Source organism: Dioscorea cayenensis, chromosome 9 (assembly GCF_009730915.1).
Source record: "Dioscorea cayenensis subsp. rotundata cultivar TDr96_F1 chromosome 9, TDr96_F1_v2_PseudoChromosome.rev07_lg8_w22 25.fasta, whole genome shotgun sequence".
In the NCBI taxonomy this organism is placed as follows: domain Eukaryota; kingdom Viridiplantae; phylum Streptophyta; class Magnoliopsida; order Dioscoreales; family Dioscoreaceae; genus Dioscorea; species Dioscorea cayenensis.
The window spans coordinates 19,783,558-19,790,538 of NC_052479.1; the positions used below are offsets into that span (position 1 = coordinate 19,783,558).

Sequence of the window (6,981 nt, forward strand, 5' to 3'; positions counted from 1 at the left end):
GGGCTTACTTGTGGCTAGGGACCTTCCACGGACCAAAGGGTTAGGTCTAAATCTAGGAAGAGATTTATCACTTGGAATCCCTAGAGCTCATTGCAACTCTATGCTGAGTGCGAGGTGTTGAGATTGTTCGATTTCTCCTCCGGGACATGTATAGAGTTAGGCATAGTTGACCTTAGATTTGGGACTATGTATGTGAGGATTTCCACGACTCACCATTGCATTGATTAGGAAGCATAATAGAGAGTTCTTGCACTTGAAGCGATTATCCCTGGAGAAGTATCATCCAGTACCACATCTTTATCGATTGCCTTGCCTCCTCCTTACTTTTTTGCTCTCTTACTTGTTGCTTTTTAATTTATGAGAATTGAAACATTACCACACTTATCATTGTTGATACTCCACATAGCTAAGAATCGAATTAAGTGTCTTTACTCCCTACTCCCAGTGGATTCGACCCCGCTCATCCGGGATTATTACTTCGACAAACCCTTGCACTTGCGGGATATAAGCAAGGGAATCTTGTCAAGTTTATGCCGCCGTTGCCGGGGAGCTAGGCGTTTAGAGATACTTTGCATTTTATTTTCTTAGCTATTTCACTACACATTTTATTTCATATCTTCTTATTCTATCATCATTCTGATTTTCTTTTTCTTTACTTTTGGTGCAGCTCTAGGTTATGACCCGAGTGAATCCATCAATATTGATTAAAAGAGACCCTGAGCTTGAACGTATACTTCGAAAGAAAGGGAAAGAATCTGTACAAGAACAACCTAATCCAGCTGATTTGGAAGTAGAAGGATCTGACAACATGGCAGAATAAAATGAGCAACAACGAACATTATCCTATTATGCCAGCCCGTTATTTCCCTCCCGGAAAATCCGCAAAGCTTAGGAATGAGATCTCATCATTTATGCAGTTGGAATTGGAGTCTTTATTTGAGACATGGGAAAGGTTCAAGGAACTCCTGCGCAAGTGTCCACAACACGGATTCCCAGAGTGGATGATTGTTCAAACCTTCTACAATAGTTTGAACCCGAGTACAAGGCAACTCTTGGATGCGGCGGCAGGAGGTAACTTAGGTAGCAAGACCCTCGATGAGGCTCGTCAATTGATTGAGGAAATAGGGTTAAATAGCTACCTGTGGAATGCTAGGGAAAAGAAAAAGGTGGCCGGTCTCTATGAAATTGATGCGGTAACTTCATTGGCGTCCCAAGTGGAGAGTTTGAGTAAAAAGCTAGATCTTATAGCTTCGAATAGAGTTGCGGCCGTGACCAATTGCACCGGTTATGGTGGAGGACATGCTCCCTCCGATTGCCCAATCATCATAGGTGATGTTTCTTCAGTTGAGAATGTTGACTTTGTAGGTAATGGAATGAGACCTCAAGGGAATCCATACAACAACACCTACAATTCAGGGTTGAAGAATCATCCCAACTTTTCATGGAGTAATCAAGGACCACAGAAGACCATGGGGCCATCGGGGTTCCAACAACAACAACAAGCCCCTCAAGTGGAAAACAGAATTTCAGGCTTGGAAACCCGAATGACGGATTTGGAGAAGCACTTGGCTAGATTTGTTCAATCGGCAAATACAAGGTTTGAATCAATCGAGGCTACACTTCGCAATCACACCACCTCCTTGCACAATCTTGAAAATCAAGTGGGGCAAATTGCGAAATCTCTTTCCGAAAGGCCACATGCGATGCTGATCAAACGGAGAGTGACCAGTCCCAATGGTCCTGGGTTACTAATCTTCTCCTCGCCTCTGACTGAGCAGATCAGACCATCTTGAACATGAGACGAGTAATGTAGGGTCCAACAAACAGTGCTCCTAACTGCAAGTATTCACTCTGGTGATGGAGATAATTGGTGATGACACATCCCAAATGGAGGAGAACTCCATGTGCAATGGAATGCAGATATAAAAGATTGGTCCTACGAAGTTAGCCTGCACCATCTCCAAGTCCTGTCACTGACTGGCTAAGAATAACATGAATATACCTATATGCCGGTCGTGTGAGCAAAGAGGCCTTTGATAAGTGCTTCAGTAGACATATTTATATATATGTTTTACAAGCATTAAGAATCATTTTTCCATGGTTTATGTCGCATATTGTGCATTTGGTGTTATTTCGTGTAATTAGTTTGTGAATGCCTTGGAGAATTAAAAGGGAGCAAAGATAGGCTATAAAGTCACAATGTTCAGAGTTCTTGTGCAATTCAAAGACTAAGACATAAGAGGAGTTCATGAATGTGAAGATGTGTGCCAACTTCTAAGGAGATTCAAGTCAATTCACTAGTTGGAAGGGCACAAAGGCAGTCACATCTTCATGTTCCTTCTCTTTGTGAAGATTGCAAGATCTCTCAAATTCATGTCAATGAAGAAAAATCTTATATCCTACCACATGATCTTGTGCCTGACTATGTGGCCTCAAGAAGAGAATGTTTGGACCACGTTTGTGAAAAGCACTGTAGCAAAAACACTGTAGAAATTTTAGTATAGTAGTATAGTCGCAAAAGTATTGTTCATGTACACGCGTGGAAATTCTTGTGTCTCACGCGGGCGCGTGGAAAATCCACATCGGTGTGTGGGGCACGTGACAGACGTATTTTGTGCCTTTAAATAGCCCTCTTGTCTTATTCTTTGACATCTTTTGTGCAGATTTTGATGGGGGAGACGGCTAGGGTTTGGAGAGGAGGTCTTTGTTGATTTGGAGGGTGTTCTTCACCAACTTTGATAGGTTCCTCTGTCTTCATAGCATTTCGGAAGCAACTGATGACCTAGCTTTGGAAAGGAATCCTTTAAGATGTTCAACTACCCATCAATGTCAATCATCACGAATTCAAGGGGGTTTTCCCTATGGATTTTGTTACTTTTCATTTTATTAATCATTATTTTATAACTTACCCATGGAAGGCTAAACCCTAGTAGGTACTTGGGCATGTGAACCCTAAGATCTATTTTTTTGTATTGATTTGCTTTATGTTTCTAGTTAATCAAAGTTGATTTGAGTTTTAATCTTTTCATTTCATTGCTTGCTGATGAGTGCTTGTGTGTTAAGAATGCGAACTGTTCTTTACTTGCGTTGACCATTAATTTTATCAAGTTTAAGCGCTAATACATGTGTATATGTTCTTTTGCGCATGTAGGGTTGTGAAGCTAAGTATTAAGAAAAGAAGGTAAAAGTAGATCGTGAAGGTACTATTTGGTGGAATCTTGGAAGTGACAAACATGAAGAAACAAGTGAGCTCTAAGATATGTGAAAGTGTGCCAACCTCCATGGATTCAAGTCATTACAATGAGTTTGAGGGGTACGAAGGCAGTAACATTTGTGTATCCTGACTTGTGTATTGATAGGAAGATCTTCACAAATAAGACCTTTGATTGAAGAAGAAATGCTATCTATGGCATAAACATGGTCCTTGTTTATGTTATCTCGATGAAAAGTGAGGAATTAGGAGTGTTTTGGTGGAGTACTGTAGCGGTACTATAGCGGTATTGTAGCAAATCCTTGTAGCAATACATTATAGCAGTTACTGTTCACAGCTAGCCGAAAATCAGGTTTCCAGAGAATCCACACGGGATTGTGAAAATTCCCTATGCTCGTGTGGAAATTCCACAAGCCCATGTGGAGAATTCACATTGGAGTGTGGATGCCTGATTCCCGACCTATTTAAGCTGCGATTCAGCACAATTTATGGAAGAATTTTTTACCCTTCTCTCCATTTTTTCTCTATCTTTTGAGAGGCTATCGGCTAGGGTTTTAAGAGGCTTTAGGCAAGTCTTTGAAGTAGTCCTATGGATTCTATACCGCGCTTCTCTTGGAAGAAGGTTGTTGGGGGAGCTTTGGTCGGCACCGATCCGGTGAGGTGTGCCCTAGGCCGGACAAGGAAACCTTTGGAGAAGAAGGGGCTACTCGACAACAGTATCAACACGAATACCGAAGGGTTTTTATTATGCATTACTTGTTTTACTTTCAATTTCATTATTGATTATATCTTGCTCCATGCAGAGATAAACCCCCTAGTGGTTACTTGGATTTTGTAAACCCCATGATGTTATTGTTCCTTTGACCTTTTATTACGCTTTCTTTAATTGATGTTTTAATTGAGTTTCAATCTTGAATGCTTATTGAATGATTTCCCCTTTAGTGTGACACTAGGGTTGAGATTTCATCATGGTAACCTTTGTGGATGGGTGACACGGCACGGGGTTAGAGAAAGCTAGATTGGAGAGGGTTGAGAGGGTGAGTCAAGAGGTTGCGAAGCGTCCCCTTTCTCCTCCGGTTTGATTTATTCTACCTCCAATTCTTAGAATTCTTCGTGTTTACAATAGAGTAAAGAACTAAAGGATGAACTCCGCTGGGGCTTAGTTATATGAGCAATAGAGTGAAGCATTGAAGTGACTTTAGGTTCTGGGGATTAATTATGACTAAGGGTCTTTCGACTGGACCAAAGGGTTAGATCTACATATAGGAATAGGGTTTATCACTTGGAATCCCTAGAACTCCATGCAACTTTGCATAGCAAGCGGTGTTCAGACTGAGCGATTTCTCCACCGGGACATAGTGTAGAGTTAGTCACAGTTGACCTTAGCTTTATAATCATGTACTGTAGGATTTCCATGACTCATTAAGCATTAGTTAGGAAGCATAATAGTAGGTCTTGCATTTGAAACATTAGTCCTTGGGTGAGCATTGTCCGAGTATCCCACTTCTATCGATTATATTTTCTCTCACTTACTTGGGGCCTCTCATTCTTATTTCTTTTGTTTCTGCTTACATTACACTTTATCAACATAGTCATTATTCATCTTCACTTGGTTAAGTAGTAATTTTGGTATTTTTATTCCTACTCCCTGTGGATACGATACCCCACCCATTTGGGATTTATTACTTCGATAAACCTGTGTACTTGCGGGTTACACACAATGGGCATTGTCAACGTTTTGGCGTCATTGCCGGGGAGTAGGCCTTTAGAGATACTTTGCTCTTTAGTGATTATGCTGTTGGAGTAGTTTTGGGTCAGAGGAAAGATATGCAATTCTGACTGATCTATTATTCCAGCAAGACTCTCACAAGTTCTCAAGAGAACTATACAACCAAAGAAAAAGAGTTGTTAGCAGTGGTGTTTGCTTTCGACAAGTTCAGACCATACCTTATCTTGCCTAGGGTCACTATATTTACCGATTACTCAGCACTCCGATATCTAATGAACAAAGCTGATGCGAAACCAAGGTTGATTCGTTGGATCCTATTGATGCAAGAGTTCGATATAGAGACAAAAGACAAGAGAAGAACCGAAAATGTGGTTGTAGACCATTTATTTCGATTGGAAGGGTATGAAGGTCAAGGGCCAGCTAGCAAAGAGGTTAATGATTACTTTCTCGAGAAACGCTTGTATGTAGTTCGTAGTTCAGAATTAGAGGGCACTCCACGGTTCACCGATTTTGCAAACTACTTGTCAGGGAGAGTACTTAAGCAGGGCCTCATATTCCAGCAAAAGAAGTTCTTCAGTGATTTGAGGAATTATTTCTGGGATGATCTGTACTTGTTCCACATTTTTGCAGATCATGTAGTTCAAAGATGTGTATCAAAGGAAGAAGGGTGGAATATTCTTGCACATTGTCACTCCGGGCCAATTGGGGGGCATTATGCTTCAAGTAGAACTGCTGAAAAGGCTTTGGCTACCGGATTTTATTGGCCAACTTTATTATAGGATGCACATCAATTTGTTCTTCGATGCGATAGTTGTCAAAGGGATGGAAATCTATTGCGGCGGGATGAAATGCCTCAGAATCCAATTCAATTTTGTGAGGTATTTGATGTTTGGGGAATTGACTTTATGGGCCAATTTCAAAATACTAACAGTAATCAATACATTCTGGTTACGGTTGACTATGTCTGTAAATAGGTGGAAGCTCAAGCTTTACCAACTAACGATGATAGGACCATGGTAAAATTTTTGAAGAGGTTGTTCACTCGATTTGGGACACCTTGAATTATCATTAGTGATCAAGGGACTCATTTTTGTAACACTCAGCTTGAGAAAGTGCTAAGGCGCTATGGAGTGCATCATCGCCTTGCTACCTCCTACCATCTACAGACGAGTGGTCAGGTGGAAGTCACAAATAGAGAGCTTAAGAGAATTTTGACAAAATCTGTAGAACAAGGAAATCAGGATTGATCGGAACGCTTGGATGACACACTTTGGGCTCACAATCGGCATATAAAACTCCAATAGGGACCACCCCCTATAACTTGGTATATGGTAAATCATGTCATTTGCCCGTGGAGTTAGAGTGTAAATCCTATTGGGCCATCAAGGCCATGAATTTTGACTTGAGCAAGGTGGGGTAACAAAGAATGGTTCACTTAAATGACTTGGATGAATGGAGAATGAAGGCATATGAGAATGCAAGGATTTAAAAGGAGAAAATTCAGAAGTGGCTTGATAAGCATATAAAAAACACAAAAGAGTTCTAGGTCGGTGATCAAGTGTTATTGTTCAACTCTCTCCTGAGGCTATTTCTAGGGAAGCTTAAGTCCAAATAATTTGGGCCATATACTGTAACTGAGTTCTCACTCAATGGAGCTATTGAAATTTCTCATCCGGAGAAAGGTATAGTCAAGGTGAGCGGTCATCGGTTAAAACCTTATTTTGGTGCGGAGATAAGTAAAGATGACAAGGAAATATTCTTTCTCTGAGAGCCCCCATGAGGTAAGACAAGGTACGTCAAGCTAAGTGACATTAAACAATTGCTTCTTGCGAGGGAACCAAAGTCTTTACTATTTTTCTAGGCTTTAGTTAGTGTTTGCATGAATAAGAGTTTAGGTGTGGGTGTCTTTATTTTTTACATGCTATTTTTGTGATTTTTTCGTGGATCTTTGGTGTTTTCATGTGCTTAATTGTGTTTTGGTGATGTTTCTTGGTTGTTTGAGTGTATTATTTATGTTTCTCCGGGTTACTTTTTTTGCATA

The 6,981-nt window shown here is 40.6% G+C and overlaps 1 non-coding gene across 1 annotated transcript; it reads right to left on the minus strand.

The window, feature by feature from the left end:
- Positions 1-884: 884 nt before the first annotated feature.
- LOC120269805 lies at positions 885-991 on the minus strand. Its single transcript, XR_005539439.1, has one exon. It is a non-coding gene; the product is annotated as a small nucleolar RNA R71 (small nucleolar RNA).
- Positions 992-6,981: the final 5,990 nt, after the last annotated feature.